The sequence below is a fragment of the Mustela nivalis genome (assembly GCF_964662115.1).
Source record: "Mustela nivalis genome assembly, chromosome: 4".
In the NCBI taxonomy this organism is placed as follows: Eukaryota; Metazoa; Chordata; class Mammalia; order Carnivora; family Mustelidae; genus Mustela; species Mustela nivalis.
The window spans coordinates 149889154-149907758 of record NC_139023.1 but is presented as its reverse complement, the minus strand read 5'-3'; the positions used below and the strand labels follow the sequence as shown (position 1 = coordinate 149907758).

Sequence of the window (18605 nt, the reverse complement as noted above, 5' to 3'; positions counted from 1 at the left end):
CAGTATTTCAGAAATTGCATCTTTTGTAACTAAACTCATTTTTGAAAAATTTTTTATGTCAACTTAGAAATCTCTAAAAAGTTACAAGGTATTTAGGGGTACATGAGTGAAAAAACTTGAGCATTACTGTAGGTAATCCATATATGCTTTGATTTATTAATCTTAGACATAATTCATGGGTTCACTGAAGGAAATTTAATTTCTGTGTGTAGCTTTTTACCTCTTTTCTCACTGTTTGATTTTTATATTATTTTTATTTATATATATATATTTTATTTATATATAACATAAATATATATTTATAAATATATTAAATATTATTAAAATTATAGTTTAATATTTATAAAATATATTATTTTTATTTCTTCTGTTTTATATAATTTTTATTTCTTCTGTTTACATAACATATTGAAACCTGTATTTTTAAATTTTTTATTTTATATTAACATATAATGTATTATTAGCCCCAGGAGTATAGGTCTGTGAATCGCCAGGTGAAACCTGTATTTCTGATTAGATCATCTTTAAACATTATCTCTTAACTACTTCATTTAAAAGATTTATTTATTTTTTTAGAGAGTGAGGGGGTGAGGGGTAGGACAGAGGGAGAGCGAGAGAGATTTTTAAGCAGACTCCACAGGGAGCACGGAGCCCCACACAGGGCTCGATCGTATGACCCTGAAATCATGACCTGAGCCAAAACCAAGAGTCTCAACCCACTGCACCACCCAGGTACCCCTGTCTCTTCAAGCTAAGGACCCTGCCCTCTTCATGTCTATACCTTTTTACAACCTACTTTATTTGTAAGTTGGCATTACTTTATATGATACGTGTATGTATCCATCCATCTACCTACCCACCTGCCAGCTTGCCTGCCTACCTTTCCATCAGTCCGTCCACCCATCCGTCTGTTTATCTCTTAGTGCTAGACCAGATAGTGTGTTAGGATTACTTGTCTTTCTCTGGGTTCAGTATCACAACCCATAGGTTATTTGATGGAGATTGTTTTATTATAAAGTATAAATAAATTCTCTCTTCCTAAATTCTATCCATTGTATTAGATTTGCCACATTTTTGTTTGCTTTGTATTTGAACCATGAATTACTTGAATAGTTTTTTATTTTTCTTGCAGTTATAAAAATTTAATGTCTTGCATATAACCTTAAATTTTCCCTTCCAAATTCTTAGCTATACTATTCTAATTTCCTCCCTTTGGAAATTTCTGTCTTAGAGCTTTTTCTGTCTTTGATTGCTCTCTAGACCTGCCCTGTATAATTCCTTATCTGGAATTCAGTGAGGAATAATTAACATTTTGTGTCCCTTTTTAATTTTTAGATCATAGTTTCTTAAGGAAACTGGTAGTTTGGAGTTTAATGTGTAGCAGTTCAGGAAGGACAAGATGTTAACAAAGAATATACATAGGAAAAGTGGTGGCTGAAGATTTCAGGAGAGCCTTATAAAGAAAGTTTATTATTTTTTTAGACAGGGTGTAGTCATGGTTAACCTAACTCTCAGTCTCTCATTTCAATAAACATTCACTGATGCCTACAATTTGGCAGGGACTGAGCTAAATTTAGGTGCTGAGATATCATGATGAAGGAACTGGTGTGGAAGCAGAAGCACCTATAAGCAGTTGATATAAAGTAATCGTGTTATAAGGAAACATGCAAGGAATTCTGGGAAGTTTATAGTATTTTAATTCTTTACTGCTGTAATTCTTTTATCTCATGCAGTAAGCATGATGTAATTATGCTTATAATATCCAAGATACAATGGGTGTTTCAGATAAGAAACAGGTTTAAGGGGTGCCGAGGTGGCAAAGTCGGTTAGGCGTCAGACTCTTGGTTTTAGCTCAGGTAGTGATCTCGGGGTTGTGAGATCACTTCTCACAGAGTTCGCTTGGGATTCTCTTTTCCTCACCCTCTGCTCTTCCCTCTACATGCGTATGCTCTCTGTATTAAACAAACAAACTTAAGGAAAAAAAAAAACAGACTTAAGAAGTTTAGCGGGGAGTCCATTGATACCCATAAAAGAGAGGGAAGGGAGAAGGTTGTATTAGGAAAAGTCACCTTACTTTAGCATTTATTAATAGTGAATGATCCTGTTAATACAGCAAAGTATAATGAACCATCTTGAGCGGTGTGCTCTGACAGCTCTCTGCCCTGGAGAAAAGCTATGCTATTGCAAATTCATTTCCAGGCAGTGGAATGTGGCTGGGGAGATTTTAAACTAGGTGCTTTAGTGCCTTGCCTCCTCTGGACCAGCTCTTATTCTAGAGTTTTCTCCAAATTAGTTCACCAGAGAGTAAAATAAGATTTGCATCATTTTGTCATTGTAGCTAAAAGGCATTCCTCCCCTCTTAACTTTTTTTTTTTTTTCAGTAGGCTCCGTGCCCAATGTGGGCCATGAACTTACAACCCTGAGATCAAGAGTCGCATGCTGTACTGATGAGCCAACCAGGCACCCATTCTGTCTTACTTTTGAAAGAGATTCTTTCTCTCTGGGATTTTTCTCCACCCCAACTCTGAGCTGAGGTAGTCATGGGGATTAGTAAGATAGAGGAAATAGACAAACCAAAAATAAAAACACTGCATGTGGTGCTTGTTATGTGCCAGGCACTTTTCTAATCTTTATGGCAATCCTATGATATAGGTTCTCTTATTTATCTACATTTTACAGATTAGGGAAACTAGATCATGGAAAGTTTAGGTGATCTGCCCAAGGTCATATAGTAAGCAGTGGAGCTGGGATTCAAAATCAGACAATTTGATTCCAGAGCCTGATCTCTTTAACACTCTTTTTCTGCATCTCATGTCACTTTAGTTACTGATAGAGCTGATGGAGAAAATGGCTTTTGGACTGTTGGGCAAGTGGGTTTCCTGATTCCTTACCCCTGAGTTACATACTTTACCAGGCACAGGCAGACTTGACACCTGTAGGCTTCTCTTGTGTGGAGGAGGAACAGATCTCGTGAATGCTGTTCCTTCTCTTGAACACCACTGATTTGATACCTCACCCTTTCTTTCCCCCAGAGGACAGAATGAAGGGGTTTAGAGGCATCAAGAGTGTTATTTCAAACTCTTCCACATGGAAACATGAGGTTTGAGGAATTAAATATCCTCTCCCTAGCACCCTTCATTCATTAAAAGCCAAATCTTCTTTGGGGAGTTAGCATAGGTGGGTAAGAGCTGGAGAAAGGGCAGTCTTCTGCCCCCAAGAAGATTTAAACTAAGCACCTAAAGCTCATATAGCTTGAGTTTTGTGCCACTGTACATACTTAACCATATATCTTTCCCCAGTTTGTAGTCCAATTTGCTAGGAGGCCCACTTCCATTTGAAGGCAAGAGAAAAACAAATAACAAAAAACTAATAAACTTCAAATCAGGTCACTTTAAACAAACATCCTTCCCTAAGTTTCCTGAAAGTTGTTTTTAACTTGTTCTCCCACATCATGTGCCATAGAGAGAGGCAAATGCTTAAGTAGAAAGAGCATAGTTTTAGAACGAGAAACTTAGTTTTGAATCCCAATTTTGCCACTGAACAAATTATTTAATCTTTGTGGTGTTCTTATTATCCTATAAAATAGAGAACACAAGACCTATCATGTAGGATTGGTATGAATATTAGAACTGAAATATGCCAGGTATTTGCCACACAGTAACAAAAGGTAACTTCTAGTGTTAATAAAAATATGAAAAATACAGACTTGAACTAGTTGAATGCTTAAAGAATAATTTTACCTGTTTTACACAAGCAGGTTTCTTAGACAGGCCTCCTTTCAACACCGCTGGGAAACAGGAATACTGATTGATATTTGGGTATTTTGTCTGGTTATTTGTAGGCACACTCGTGTTTTGAAGGTGAGCGCACAAAACTAATTTGCCAGTAAGCCTCCTCTGTGTAGTACTGGTTATCTCTATGTTGTATTCAAATTGAGCTTTACATTTAAGAATTCATATCCTCATTTATTTTTTTATTTCTAAGAGTCTAAATTTGGATTCAGAAGCTTCCAGTGTTTTGCCTTTGTCTTTCAGACTAATGCATTCAAAGATTGCTTCTCCTTTCTTCAAAACATTTTAACTCAGTTGAAGAATGCTATAAACTATTTAAGAGTTTGTTGGTTGTATCTTAGGATGTGAAATAAACAAAGGATGTAGGTGCTTTTTTTCTTTTCTAGGACATTTCCTCATTGCCCCCACTCCCAGCTCCCACTGCTGTGTTGCACAAAAATTGATGTATTTTGCTTCTTGTTAGATAGGCCTGACAAATCTTTTGTACCTATAACTCCCTTTCCCTGTTTCCCACCTACCATTTAGTCTATTTGGGGACTGGAATCCGTTTCCACAGGGTTTATTTCCCGATTCAGGAAGCCAGACTTCATGTTGGAAGGAAGGAGGACCAAAACAAAACCGTGAAAGACTAACACACAGAAGGAAGAGCCACCACACAAAATTTGCTTTAGCAACCTGGTCCTGTATAGAAATGTGATGTTAATGATCTCACAAGACCTGTATGGTTTTCATTTTGTCCCTCCAACTCAGTACTGCTTCTGTCTTGGTTAGAATTCCCAGTCTAGTATTTAATTGTTGACCTTGAGCAAGTTACTCAGTCTTTCTGAGCCTTGGCTTCCTCACTTCTAGAATGGGGGCAGTAAAAGGATCTATCCTTCAGGGTTGTGGTGAGGATTAAAGAAAATAATACATGGAATAAACTTACAATAATGCTTGGATCCAGGAAGATCACAGACCTTTATTGAACCTAGATTTGAACCCAAGTCTGCTTTGTTTCCAAGCAATGTTCTTTCTGCCACACACAGGACACACTGTACAGTAGTGTGAAGTAGGTTGTGTAGGTTTGGAGTAGTAGTAGTTCCACCAGATTCCTGAAGTAGCAGAGAGGCTTGGTGAGGCTAAGTGACCACTAGGATCACAAAGCTAGCGAAAGGCAGAACCAAACTGAAGAAGGGTTTCTATCTAGCTGCTGGGATAAAGTACTTTTCCTGCAGCAACATGCCATGAAGACAGTGTCTTCGATGTCTAATGTTTTTATTTTGCCCCCTGTCTTGCAAGCTGCTTGAGGACTTAAGTGCATGGTGCCATCTGATTATAGATGCCTAAATAGAAACTGGAGACAAAGTAATAAAGACTGTTTTAGCCTAATCATTTGAGTGTATGTGTTGAGTCATCTAGTGTGGACATAAGTAATTAAATACATTATACTAAAATTAACTTATACATGTTGAGCTTGGTCCAAAAAAGGTTGGTCTAAATTTCGAATGTGTGGTTTTGCACATAAAGACCATAAAATGTATTAAATGTGAAGTTAAATATATGCTGCACATGGGACCTAGCAGTTTTACTCTTAGCTATCCAAGGGAAATAAAAATTAATGTCTATAGAAAGAACTGTGAAGTGGCTCAGAAGTGGTTAAAGATAAAGAAGGTATGGTCCATATATACAGTGGAGTATTATGCCTCCATCAGAAAGGTTGAATACCCAGCTTTTGTATCAACATGGACGGGTCTGGAAGAGATTATGCGAGAGAAATAAGTCAAGCAGAGAAAGTAAACTATCATATGGTTTTACTTATTGGTGGAGCATAAGGAATAACATGGAGGACATTGGGAGATGGAGAGGAGAAGTGAGTTGGGGGAAGGAAATTGGAGGGGGAGACAAACCAGGAGAGGCTGTGGACTCTAGGAAACAAACTGAGGGTTATGGAGGGGAAGGGATCGGGGAATGGGTGAGCCTGGTGGAGGGTATTATGGAGGGCACGTATTACATGGAGCACTGGGTGTGGTGCATAAACAATGAATTCTGGAAATTGAAAAGAAATAAAACAAAATAAAAATTTTAAAAAGTTGATTAAAGAGGTAGAAGAAGTGAATGAAATAATAGTTAGAAATGGCACAGAGGAATAACTATGAATGAGAATAAAGAAAAAGCATGGATTTGACCAGGAGTTTGTCAATCCTAATAGTCCTAAAAGTAAGCATAGAAACTTGATTACAGAGAATCGTTCTATTCTCTGCAGTGAAACATAAACACCTCTTAAAAAACTCAATCCCATTGGTCATTATGAAATGTAAATTAAAATCTCAGTGAGAGGCCACTCCACACCCACTTGAATGGCTGTATACATGACAGACAATATTCAGTGATGGTGCAGATGGGGAGCAACTGTAGCTCTCACCTGCACCTGGGAATGGGAAGCAGTGCATATACTTTGGAAAACAGGTTGATTGTCTCTGGAAAGGTAGATGTACACTACCCTATGACCTGACATTTCTTCAAGAATACATCTCTTCAAGAGAAATAAAAATAAGTGCCCAAGACTTGTTTTTGAATGTTCACAGCAGCACTATTCGTAATATCATCAAGCCAGAAACAATCCAAATTCTTCTCAACTGGTGAACAGATAAACTAAATACTATTCAGCAGTAATAAGGAACTAAGAATTGGTAACATGCTACAACATGTATGAACCTCAAAAACATGCTAAGCGAAGGACACCGGATGCAAAAGACCACACATTGTAGGCTTCTGTTTCTATGGAATGTCTAGAAAAGATGAAGGGCAGAAAGCAGATGAGTGGTTGCCTGGGCCTGGGAGTAGATCCTGGGATTGACTGCAGTCAGTCATGAGGGAACTTTCTGGAGTGATGGGAATGTTCTCGAAGTGTGGGTAATTTACTTGTGGGTCAGCTGGATTGTGGCCTGGTTTTAAGCTTTGTTAGGTTGGGGCCAGAGTAGCCTTTATTCTAGGGTACGTTTAGTCATACACCTGAATTGTGGCCTTTTTGGGCTCTACCACCAAATGTCCCTTAGTGTTCAAGGACATCTGTCCACTGTGGCTGGTTGTAACTCATGCCTCCGAGCCCTGTGTGAGCTCTGCAAATTGTTCAGTGTACATCTACTTCTCCACAGTAGTTCTTTCCCAGAGAGTTTTATGTCCTGTGGGTGTCTTCCCTTTGCGTGTACAATTCAGTATTCAGTCAGAGAGAGTAGGGGGCCACTGCACCTTCCTGGAGTTCTTCTTCTGGGCTGTTCCCTTCTCTCTGGCCAGCAAAGTCCAGCTACCTCAGATGCCCAGTATTAACCACCTCAGCCCAGGCCATCCTGTTCTGGCTTGGTTCCCCCTTTCTTTATAGAATGTCTCTAGGTAGAATGCCTGGGCAGTTGTAGGGCCCCTCTCTCTCGTTTGCCTTCTCCCCAAGATCATAATCCCTCACTGCCTGGTCCCTGTTTTTTGACAACATTTGCATCATATCCTTTGTGTAGTTTTCTTGTTTGTGGTAGGAGAGCTAGAACCAGTTATTGTGTCATGGCTAGAGTTTCAGATTTACATTAGCTACCTTGTCGAATATCAAGGAGAGACATTTCCTGTAGCTCCTATGGCAGACAATTATTGGAAGTCAGAGTCCTCTACAGAGCTTTCATAACAAATGGTGCTTTTGTGCAAATGAAGAAAAAGGTGGCCCCTCTGGCCAGTCCAATTAGAAATAGCCATCCCTCCTGAGCTGTCCCAGCCTTGGGAAAAGCAAATGGTGCCTTTGTCTTTGAGCTTCTTGCTTTGCTATGACCCTTTACTACTTGGTCCTTGTAGCAGGGGCTGTGCTTGAATACCTGCCGAACCTCTGGGCCAGGTGCCTTTGTGAAGTGCACAGACATACAACTGTGTGTCATGATCAGTAGACTAGTTTAACATGGTGCAGCTCTTCCTCCAGCTGCATGTAGTAGGTAAGTTGCTGGAGCAAATGAAAATTAATACTGTTATTCTGGAACATTTGTACTTGAATTGTACCTCATATGTTGATGAAGACTTGTTGGAAACTTATTTTTTTTAATATTCCCCATTCAAAAGAGGGGTCAAATACATTTGGTAAGAAGTTAAAGGAAAAGGACAAGGAAAAAGGTGCCTCACATTATTTTGAATCACCATGGTAGATAAATGTCTCAGAACTCATTTTAGTAATCTTAAGATCAGATATTTCCTTTGGGTTCTCATTAGTTTTTTGCAACAGATGTTATCAGCCATACACATTTTGTTTCTGTCAAACTAAACAAAATGGAGTACTATAAATTTGGGGGGAATGTGGTGTTCCTTGGGGGGTCATTATTTTGGGCAGTGAGGCTGGAAATGGTATTGGGTGGGTTTGGGTGTGGCTTCACCTGGAAAGGAGCAGAACAAATTCCTGTGCTGCTGTTCCCTACAGAAAAATTTTAGCCACACAGTCCTTTCTGTGGAAGGGTTGATGGCTTACAGGACTGGCTTTGTGCTCTGGAAAGGTACTTGGAATTCGTGGTTTTTTTGGCAATCAAAAAAAAGTACAATGAATAATGTACCTATGAACTTTTATATTTAGATTCTATCCTCTTGAGCCCATGACCCTCTTATTTTTTGAGATATAATTGACCTTTTAGTTTTATGTGTACAACATGATTTCATATTTGTATTACTAAATGATCACAGTAAGTCTAGTTAACATCCATCACCGTACATAGTTCAAAATGTTTTTCTTGTGATGAGAACTTTCAGGATCTAGCAGGCTTTCAGATAATACAGTATGCTTTGTTTAATTACACTTCCCATTCATTCCTGGATCCACTGTAGTCTTTACCAGTTGCACCGCTTTGTGGCTCTCAAGGCAGATTAGTGATCCTTAAAGAGCTAACCCTAGATTCTTTTCAGCCCTAGCAGCTGGAATGAACAGGAGGCTCACCACCTAGGAACCTGCCCAAAGCTTGTGTCGGATCCCGATGATGAGCTATGAGAACAGAAGCAACAGTAAGGTATCTTGCAAGTTGTATCCTGCCTGTGGAGGAGAGCCTGAGTGAGGAGTTGTCTCACAAAATCACAGGGGAAATGAGCTCTAGGAGTGTAATTAAAGCAGATCTTTGAATTGCTCTTTCAATTGGACTTTTGGAGACCACTGTGTCAGCCTCCCCTTGCATTGGCTTTTGTGACATTTGACTAATGCCGGTCTGGGATGCACCACAAGGTGGAAGGAGCTTTTTTCTTGAATTTCTGAGGCTTGGGCAGGTTGGTCCACTGTAAGCCACAGAGATTAAATGAAGTGTGGCTGGGCCCCCATCAAAATCAGGAGACAGGCCAAAAAGAGCTTTCTACACCCACTGCACCCCTCCCCCCTTAATTTGCTTGATCTCTCAGTAGTAATTGATACTGCTTATGCTCCTTCCTTCTTGAAACTCATGTGATGCCACTCTCACCAGGTTTTCCTCCTTTGGTCATTTCTTTTTGGTTTCTTTTCAGAGTATCTTATAACAGAAATATAAATTTGTGAGATAGTGTTATTTTCTTATTGTCTTGATGCCTTTCATTTATATTTGGTCCTCAGTGCCTTTCTTATTTATCCAAAATGTTAGCTAATCAGCCTGTGGATATTAAACTAAGAGCATGCAAATGAGAACAAATAGAGGCTATTTGTTCAATGTTTACTATAGCAAGGGAGTCTGCTACTGTCAGTTGAGTTTGGCAAAGACTCAGAGGCAGGCAGGGGAGCACAAAAGCTTTATAGTTAAAAAAAAAAAAAAAAAAGGAAAAGGAAAAAAAAGGAGGATTTCAGGTGTACCTCTGATGAAGGTTGTTGGCATGAGGAAGCTGGAGACCGGTTAACTAGAAGCAGATGTTATTTGTGGTTGGTTTGGGAGTATATTGGGCTTTTTTTTCTGATTGGTCTTGAGTTGCAAGCAGGGGCAAAAAATAGGAAAGCTGGCAGTCACTGACCAATTCCTGACTGTTCTGGGTCAGTTGCCACAGAAGTTGCAGGTTTCAGTGTCTATATGGTCTGGCCATTCATTGTCAATTCAGTCTTTTAAGCCAAACGTGGGTGAGGACATGAAGCTCCACAGCTCTTAGGAAAATGTCTCTATAGCATTCTTTCTTAACCTTTTTTTGAGTTGTAGACTAAATCTTTAGAGAATCTGAAAGTTCTAGCTCCTCTGCCCAGAAAAAAAAATTGGGGAGTTCACAGACCCACTGAGGCCCATCCATGGACCAAAAATCTCACTTATTTTCATGCATATTTAAGAATTTCCTCATGGTGTTACTAATTCAGTATTTTATTAATGTGAATTTTGGACTATTACATGTTTCCCTATATTGTAGGAGTCACTGTTAAAAATATATATGCAAAGGTGTTTAAACAGCACCATTTTTATGCAGTATCACAGGAGGTGATTTGCTTGGTAAGTCAACATTCTGTGATACTGAGGAATAAGCTCATTCTCTGGCAAAAAGGTTGAACTTTTTATCATTTCAGTGTTGTTTTATGGAAAAACTTTCTGAAACACATCTGATTTCCCTGACCAGGGGTGGGGGGGAGAATAACAATGGGAGATATTAATGGCTTAGAATCTTTTTCATGATGAACATGAAGAGCTTCTTGACAGAAAGGACTTGTACCTTATTTAATTTCTTTCCTTCTTTTTTTTTTTTTTTTTTTTTTTAAGTGGGCTCCATACCCAAAATGGAGTCCAGCACAGGGCTTGAACTCATGACCCTGAGATCATGACCTGAGCTGAGATCAACTGAGATTGATTTGAGCTGAGAGAAGATTTTCTCTTCTGTAGAGAAAAGCCTGGTGTCCTTTTTTTTTCTGTTTCTGGAAGCATTTTTTGCTTTTGATTCAAATATATTATGAATAGTTGGTAAATGGTATTCTAATCTGGCTAAAAAGATATGTAACTGTATGTGTCTCATAAAAAATATTTTTTGGATGAGGATCAGGACACTAGAAGAATTATAGAGACCTTGCGGATAGTGCAAATCAGGAGTTAATTTAACAACTGAACAATTTAGATAAGCTCATCATCTCATGGCAAATTCCATCAAGCATCATTGAGTGCCTACCATTTGTTAGGACTGGGTAAACAAAAAAGAATGAAACATGCCCTGTGTTCTCAAGGAGCTTGTAATCAAGGGGAGGAAATAACAGTTACAACACTTTCTTGGGAAAGAAGACCGAGGGAGCTTATAAGTTCCTAAAAATGGATGGAGACAGTACCTTTTTTGTTTTTTTTTTTTTTTTTGGACAAGAAGGCCATCACCAGGCCGAAAAGAGTAGGAGGAAGTACACAGGTCACCAAAAGTACAGAAGTAACCAAGCCTGAAGGACGTGACATGTCCACATATGTGTAAAGCAAGGCACTGGCGGAGGAGAAGTAGGAGAGTGAGGCTTGGGAGGTGGGAAGAGGTTAAACCCCAAGTTAACGTTGCATCGTGACTGAAATCACAATAATGATGATATCTAACATTTATGGAGTGTGCACAAATGTGCATTAGAACCTTTCTTGCTTGAGGAGTGGATTTTATCCTCTAGGGGCTAGGGGGCCAATGAAGGGTTTTAGGGAGAATTATGACCTGCTGAAACATGTGGTTTAGATACGTAGTGGCTGAGTGCAGAGTTGTAGAGAAGAGAGAGGAGGCAGTGGGGGCACCGGTAGGAAGCTCTGTGGTGGGTAGACCTAGAGCAGATGAAGAAATAGGCTGTCACTGTATCTGCTGCCTCTCCATAAGCTTTTTGCCTTCCCTAGGCCTCCGTGCAAATGCCACTCTACGAAGCCTTTCCTGACCACCCTGTTTAAAATGTCAACCCCAGGGGCACCTGGGTGGCTCTGGTCATGATCTCAGGATCCTAGGATTGAGCTCCACAGCCCCACACTGGGCTGTTTGCTCAGTGGGGAGCCTGCTTCTTTCTCTGTCACATAAATAAATAAAATCTTAAAAAAAAAAAAAAAAGTCAACCCCAGCTTCACTCCCTCCTTGTCTTTCCTGCTTAATTTTTTTTCCCCATAGCACTATTATGTTACATATTCACTCATTCATTCAGTTGTAGTAGAATTTAAGCTCTTAGAGAGCTGGGATTTTTGTCTGATTTGTTCAGTGCAGTTTTGCAAGGTACTGAGATTAGAACCTGGCTTATCATAGATAGTAAATATTGTTGAAGGAAAGAGTGAACGTGGGAAGGGAAGAAGGGATGGGTTTGAAAGACGTTTCAAAGATCAAAGTCATGTCTCGGGAGAAGCATAAACATAGCAATCTACAGTTAGTTAGCTAAGCAGTTCTTACCCTTGTAAGTAGTGAAGTATTTAGTTGGGGAATGCTTGTAAATTGAGTTTCCACTTAAGGAAGCTAAAGAGATCTTTGCTAAGCATTGGATTTGGACAGTAATTATAGTAATGAGCTAGAAATTACAGTTTTTCTCAACCTGCTCGCTGACATAAACCCCAAGTTAACATTGCTTCATGAATCAGAATTGAGCATGCATGAATGTACGTGCACCAGGCATCAGATATATGCTCTTTTATTCCTTAAAGCCTGCAGCCTTTCCACTTCAAGTGTGAATTCTAGACCTATTACTGCTTATAGTGAAGATCAGCTTTAGCTTTAATTCTATTTCATAACTACTAACTATAATGACATTATTACTGCATATGATATTTGAGTTTGGGATTCCAGTTTAGGATTTGATAGCCAGGGTTGTGTGTGGAGATATCAGGATTGTCTTATTTAATTGGCTGGGCAGAATCTGTGGTGTAGTCCTGATAGAGTTGTGAAGGCACTCTACGTAGGTTCTTGGGATTGGATTTAGAAACATTCTCTTTACTTTTATGAATTTGTAAGCTTCTGTTTTGAGTACTACTCAAAAACCCCATTCTACTTTTCGTTAATAGCAAGAATTTAAAACTCCAGCAGCTGCCTGGCAGATAGATCCACGTGGAAGACAGTGGTGATGTGTGGGAATTTAGGCTTCGTGCTTCCAGATCCTCTCAATTTTTAAGAGAATTCTTGATGTGGAATCTTCTGATTTTTGACTTTTGGTCAATACTGTGAGGACTAAAGAAAAGATAGCTGTGGGCTATATTTGGGCCTGTGGACCTTAAATGTGTGACTCCTGGTTTGGAGACTGAGGTTTGCATCTGGATAGAAAGAGTAAGGAGACAAGAGAGTTAATTTCATGCTCAGTAAAAACTTTTTTCTGTTAAATCCTGTCCAATCAAGGAGAAATTCAACACAATAAAACTGGAGAAATACGGGTTCATAAAATTAGAAATCAGAGATACCCACAAATACTGAGAGAAGTAATTATTTCTTTTTTGGAGTCTAAAATTAGTCTTTCAGTAATCTAGCCTAATCTGTTGCATACCTTGGAGTTATTTTAACATGTAATTATTAAAATGAATATGTATTATTCTGTTAACATAGATATGAAATATATTTCAACCCGCCTGCCAAGTTCACCAATATTGTTTTAAATCTTTGACCAGATTTAAACATTCTTAGAGCTCAAGTGGACAGTAGATTAAAATTTACTCTGTTTGTGTGTTTGACAGATGGGAAGAAGCAGGTGATTTGCAAATGACAGAGTTAATAGTGAGTGTCTTCTTTGAATTACGCTACCCCAGTGTTGGTAATTGAAATTGTGGAATTTATAAACAGGAGTTTTCATGTTTCTAAAGTTTTGTGTTTGCAAAATATGCCCTTTGTGGTTCAGTGGCCATATTTTTTGGATGTTCCTCTGTTCTCAACCAATTATAGTTTGTGTGGGGGAAAGATTCTTGTAGAAGAGGATTATCAAACTGTCTTTTTCTCTTGATTTAAAGCAAGGACTGCATATCAGAGATAGTGACCCAAATGTTCTTCTTTTTTTTAAGGCCCCCTCCCCCCTCAACTTCTGGGATACTCCACACCACGCATTTCTGATCTTTCCTTGCAATCCCTGGATGCATTTCTGTCTTCATGTAATGTGTTTCATTATAGTTATCTCCTAGTTTATTTGAAGGTGAGGTTTGTATTTGTTCTTTGTTTGTTTTATTGTTTGGGGGATGATTTTAGAGAGCGGAAATGGTGGTAGAAAAATGGTTTTATTCTATAGGGAATAAATGCGATTGAGTGTAACATAAGGAACCTAATTTAGATTCGATGCTTAAGAGAGATGAAGGTAAGGAAATAATAATTAAGCTGAGAAACAACGTATGGATAGGAGTTATCCTCAAGATTTCAAGGCAGAAAGAAAATCATGAATGAAAGTCCTGAGACTAGAAAATTGGGCACCCGGGGCCAGTCGGAGGTGGTCAGGGTGGGCGAAAGTCAGACAGCACTGGATTGCGGGTAAGACAGAAGCAGAGGCCAGGCCATAGGGAGAGCTTGCTGAGTAAAAAAGAGCCTTGTGTTGGATACTGACAAATGAGGAGAAGTATACTCTGTCTTTAGAGCTTATAGTCCGGCTAAGGAGGTGACCCATGTATTAAAAAGTTTATATCATGTGACCAAATAATTGGCAGGATGTGAACACTATGGATAGTTTTGACTATGGGAGGAATTAGGGGAGGAAAACTCATTTTCGGCTGGGGTTCTTGTGGAAGGTTTCTTAAGGGAGCTGGAGTTTGATCTGGGTTTTCTCATGAGGTAGAGCTTGAACAAACAGAGATGTCTGAGGGAGTGGCATTATGAGTGTAGGTCTGTGGAATACAGAAGTATTAGGGGTAGGATGTCCACTAGCTTGCTGGAGAGGAGGAATCCTCTAGAGCTGTGATGGGGAGATAATGCTTGACCAGTAACTTGGTTTACCTCTAATATACCAGGTATTTGCAAGTATCAGTGCTAGAAATAACCAGAAGTAGAACTTATTGAATGCTTGGTGTTTGTGTTCTTATTCTAGATAAAGAGAGCTCTACAAGTGATCCAGTGTATAAATTCTCCTTCCTTCCACAACATCCTCACCAGCTACTTTTCTCTTGTCATATAGTTCCACACATGGGAGCTGGCCATTTAACACAGTGTTAATTGTATTGGAGAGATATCTCTCTTCTTTTAGCTTTCTCCAGTGGATCCTACCAAATTCAGCCTCTAAGCTGACCTAGAGCAAGTCTGCTTCTCCTACCCCCAAATGTGTGAGCCCCCTCAAATCTGAAGGTGGCATCATGTCTTCCTTGAGTCTTCCCTGCACCCGGCTACATTATTTCTAGTCCTTTCATCTATTCTTTCAGTGGTAATGTTTTCAAACCCTCCTATATATCCTGTTCTCCTAGATATTCTACTTTATCAGTAATACTTTTAAAATTTATTCTTCAAAACTGAAGCGAGTACTCCAAATGCCGATGAAACACTAAACAGTCCTTTTAGTGATATTTGTACTTATTAAAGCTGGCGAGATAAGCAAAGATTGACTCTTTGGTGAGTCTAGTCAGTGTTGAAAATTTTAGTCATATCCAGCTTTATTCCTTGTGCAGAAAGCACATCAGGGGATGGGTGACCAAGAAAAAAATAAGGATCATCACACAGATTGTTGTTTGGTTGCTGGCACTGCCAGCTAAGTCTGAAAAAAGCAACAATATCATTACGTAGTACGGCTGTATCAGAATAAGCTCTTTGTGATGTATACATCCGTTATGGAGTGAGTTGGAGAGAGTTGGAGAGAGATCCTGTTAAAACAGAGATTCCAAATATTTCTAATTGTGAAGGTTTCAGAAACTTAAATCATCAAAATTAAAAGAGGTGTTGATATTTGTATATTATGTTCAATTTTGGTAGTTGGACAGCATAATTGATCTGTAACTTGTAATTCTGCTGATACTGCTCTATGTTTTATACATACAGGATGTTGTGTGGTTTATTTTGGATCCAAATTGATTTTATTTTTATTATGGTCAAATGTGTGAGCCTCCTCAAATCTGAAGATGACATCATGTCTTCCTTGAGTCTTCCTGCATCCAGCTACGTTATTTCTATTTCTTTGAGCTATTCTTTCAGTGGTAGTGTATATTATTATCAAAAGTATCAGTAAACGTTTCCAAAGATCACAATTTATATAAAATAGTCATTTGTTCTTCATATTGTGATATTTAAAAAATTATTAGTGTAATTGGACTTAATTTTATGATGTAATGTATTATTTAAATGAGAAGTGAGCTATACCGATAAACCAGGTCAGTAAAAAGAAGGAGATGAGTAGCTTTTCCATAAATAACTGTTCCACTCAAATAACTGTTCCACACAAACATTTGTTTTCCAAGTTTACCTCTTCCTAAAAAGCACATCTGTCCATGTAGATCTACCTGGGCTGTTAACATCTCTAGTAACTAGACAGTCACCATTTGGGAAACAGTAATTGTTGAAGGCAAGATTCATCAATGATGCTCAAATTCTTGGGTGAAAGTATGATGAGAGACGATATTTATATAGTCCCAAAGTCTCCCCCAATAAGAAAAATGTACAAAGAGAAAACTAGTGCTGTTATATGGAGAAACCTAGTAGATGCAGCCATAAGCAAATGATCATAGAGTTACCATCCTCAGTTAGGAGATGGATGGCCATCATCGTGTACTTCCTGGTGTGAGGCACTGAAAAGGACACATTACCTGTAGCGTTGTGCCAGCCAAAGCGCATAACCCAAATTTAGTAATGAAGAAGCATTAGAGAAACCCACATTGAAGGACATTCTACAGAATAATTGGCCAGTACTTGTCAAGTGTTAGGGTCATAAGAGACAGACTGTCCCAGATGGGAGGAAACAGACAGCCGCAAGCAAGGTGTGATCCCCGGTTCAGAAAAGGGACATCAGTGGGATACAGTAGGCAAAACATTTGTTTAAGGTTCGCTCTAGATTGTTTAATAAGGTTTGTGTTGATAGTTAATCCCTGGTTTTGATCATAATGACTGTGGTTATATAAGACATCCACATTTGGGGAAGCTGGGTGAAGGATACACAGGAATTCTTTGTACTATTTTTTGGAATGTTTTGTGAGTCTGAAGGTTTTAAAATGAAGTTAAGCAACAACAACAACAAAAAGTAATTCAACTTAGCTGATAGAAACTAAGACTTTCATGTTTTTACTTTGTGATGGCTCTTTTTGATTGGTCAGAACTGGTTTCCTTTGCTTCTTGAATCTCTGCTGTAAGCTGGATAGCTTAAGTTTCTAAACAAGGGATTTGGGGAGAAGTTAGCCATTACCATATTGGCTTGCAACTATACCTTGAAAGGTTTTGTTTCATTAATTAATTTACTTATTTATTTTTGTGTGGAGCTGTAATTACATCTTTGGGTTTCCAGTGGCTCTGTAGGTTATTTGAGCTTGACTGATGTAGTCACCAAAATCCCTAACTGGAAACTTAGCTCTGTAATTAATCTACTGGTTTGTTTCTGTTTTTATTATTAGGTTCTGAATTCAGGTTAATCTCATGGATTCTTCTGTGATGTGTCCTGTATTATTGAATTTTGTATTTGTTGATTGTCTCTTAGGAAGAGCTGATTTTTGCATAGAATATTTTATTTAAACTTGAAATATCATACTAACTATCTTATTTTTCCCTCAGAAAAGACAGTCTGGAGTTTAAGTAAACTTACACTGGCATAAACACTAGGTGGTAACCTTTTATTGGTAATAATTAGAATGAAGGAAATTAATACATTGAGAAAGGTTTCTGTTAGCAAGAACAGTTGTTAATGTATGACTCATAGATTAAGTCTAGAAGAAACTTGACGAGGCTATTTCCATCAGTGTGAAAGAGGGGAAGAATGTGGACTTTGGGAATCAGAAGACCTAGTTTGACATCTCCTTACTGCTTATTATTGTGTCTTGGATAGGTTCATTTAACTTTTCTGAGCCTTAAGTTTCTCATCTCTAAAACTGAAAAAGACAAATAACCATATGATTTTACTCATATGTGGAATCTTAAAAAACCAAATTAAATGAATAAATAAACAAAAAGAATCAGAGCTATAAATATAGAGAACAAATTGATGGTTGCCAGCGGGAGAGGGGGCGTGAATGGACAAAATGGGTGAAGGGGTGTAGGAGATACAGGCTTCTTGTTACGAAATGAGTAAGTCATGGGGTTGAAAGGGGCAGCACAGTGGTATAGTCAGTGATACTGTAACAGCATTGTGTGGTGACAAATGGTAGCCACACTTGGGGTGAGCATAGCATAGTGTAGAAACTTGTACAGTCACTAGTTGACCACTTGAAATTAACGTAATAGCATTGAATATAGTCAGCAACAACAGCAACAACAAAGCCATGAGAAACAAAAAAGGAAAGAACAAAGATGATAGCATACATCAGTGACCTCTACCATTATCTCACAGGTCTTTTTGTCAGGAAGTTTTTCTGTATCTCGTATTCTAGAGAAAGTACTTTCTTTTATATGTCAGCCACATCAGCTGTCACCCAAGAATCTGTCGGACAAGTGTCACTCTTTGGTAGACTTTCCTTGGTGTTTTCATGTTCTTACCTGAAATCATTTGATGCAAATTAGTATTAAGTTTTTTTTAGAAGAAAATTTTTTATGAGACAGAGGGACAAAAGTTGTATTGACAATTAGAAGGAAATACTTCTGTGTCAGTTTCCTTTCAGGTTTTAGATTTGAGTTGACATTTGGTCCTTGGAGAGAGAACAATTATTCCTGAAGCTCCAGTTATTGTTTTTGTCTCTGGTTTCTAAAGTTCTTTCCTTTATTCCTAAGTTTTTTGATTTTGACATTGTACCATGGTTATGAAAGTGAACATCATTGTATTAAGGAATTAGACAATGAAGTGTTTCACATAAAGAGGCATGTCTGCAGCTTACTCTCAGATGATTAGGA

At 38.5% G+C, this 18605-nt stretch overlaps 1 protein-coding gene across 4 annotated transcripts in view; it reads left to right on the top strand.

Annotated features, from left to right (window-relative positions):
* The window catches only part of KIF13B (kinesin family member 13B), a 200073-nt gene that overhangs the window by 46902 nt on the left and 134566 nt on the right, over positions 1-18605 (top strand). Inside the window, exon 3 of one of the 4 annotated variants that reach the window (XR_014310663.1) lies at positions 8691-8791. The exons of the other annotated variants lie outside the window; for them this stretch is intronic. The gene's annotated coding sequence lies outside the window, so the exon portion shown is untranslated. The remainder of the gene's footprint in view (positions 1-8690; positions 8792-18605) is intronic. 4 annotated transcript variants of the gene reach the window in all.